Here is a 1,564-nt window from a genome sequence, read left to right as displayed (position 1 = left end):
AAAGGGCCTAATGAGTGAGAAAGTGTTTTGTGAAATATAATGAGAGCTGTGCATGTACGCTTATTATTGCTGTTGCTATTTTTTTCTTTTTTGGTCCAGCAACTCCTTCCTTTTCATTTAGTAACATCCTGATTTCCCTTCGGGGTGCTGCCCTCTGGTCGTGAGTCCAGAGGATTTGGACTATGTGACACCACTGTCGTGGGTTGAGGATAGCTCCAGGCTTGGCCTGCTGTCAAGTTCTATTTCTCTGGTTTGCCTTTGGTGTAGGGATGGGCTGGGGCAAGAATCAACTGATGGTATGTGACCTTAGGAAGGAACCATAGGAAGAGAGATTTGCCTTCTGTGATTGCAGCAGATGAACCTTGTTGGTTTAAGGTGGGTAACAGGGATGCATGGACTCTGGGTTCAAGATGGGGTCCTTACTTCAGCTCTTTCATGTGCTTGCTGGCTTGGTCTGTACCTGCTTCTAAGATTCCACCTCCTAATACTATCACACTGGAAATTAATTTTCAGCATATGAATCTGGAGACACTCAGTGCAGTGCAGTGACTGTGGAAATATTACTTAAACCCACAGAGGTCTCAATTTTATTATCTATAGAAAGCTCCCCTTTGTTGGTTGTTTTGAGTTTTAAATAATAGAATGTTCAGGAAACATTCAGATTATGGTCCAAATGGAGTAATCAGTAATGAATGTCACCAGCTGTCAGGTTAACTGCACCTGTGGGCAGCTACTGTGAGTTCTGTCTGACAATGAAGCCAGCAAAGATCCCAGATATGGGGACACAGGATCCTGATGCTGTCACATCTGGATCCATCTCTGGTTGAATCCAACCAACCAAGTCTCTAGGATTTCCTTCAGTTAGGGAATCCTAACCAGTTAGAGTTGAGTTTCTTAAACCTGTAACTAGAAGAGTCCTTACTGTAGCAATTATTATCTTTTCCATATGCAAAGGCTGCTTGTGGCTATACATTAGAGTTTTTTATGCTCCACTCTCTCAGACCTAATGTTCAAATTCCTTCACTAAGCCTGTGAGATTTTGCGTCTTTAACTTAGGGTCCTCTGCTCTCCAGCCTTTCCACAGTAAAGTGCCCTCAGCCTTTCACTATCCCTTCTCCTCTAGAACTGCTCACCTGAGGTTTCTGATCTTGGGTTCACCTTTCCCCAGGCTCTCACATAGAGAATTGTTTAAGCTTTCTGAGTGTGGATTTATTTCCTTGAATATGAGGCACCCATTCCACCAGTGATGAATTCTCCCGCAGAGCTACTTCCTTCTCTGGCACCACACCTTTGCTCCAAAGATTGTGATTTCCTCATGGACCGGGACATCTTAGTTTTGAGTGCAATGGTTCTGGACCCCAGGACTGGGACCAATGCCTGCTACAGAGGGTGCTCAATGAACAGTCACAGAATGACATAAAAACCCAAGTGAGTGGGGAGCAAGAGACCAGAGGCAGTGCAAAGTGCCAGGACTTTGATATACTGGCATCAGTTTCTTAGAGAGCCCAGCCTCTTGGGTGCTGAAGGTTTGCAACTGAGGCTCCTGTTGGCCATTCAATGGCAT

This window comes from Cavia porcellus, unplaced genomic scaffold (assembly GCF_034190915.1).
Source record: "Cavia porcellus strain 051 isolate PalLab524CR breed Dunkin Hartley unplaced genomic scaffold, mCavPor4.1 scaffold_19, whole genome shotgun sequence".
Classification (NCBI taxonomy): domain Eukaryota; kingdom Metazoa; phylum Chordata; class Mammalia; order Rodentia; family Caviidae; genus Cavia; species Cavia porcellus.
Note: the sequence above shows the minus strand (reverse complement) of the source record.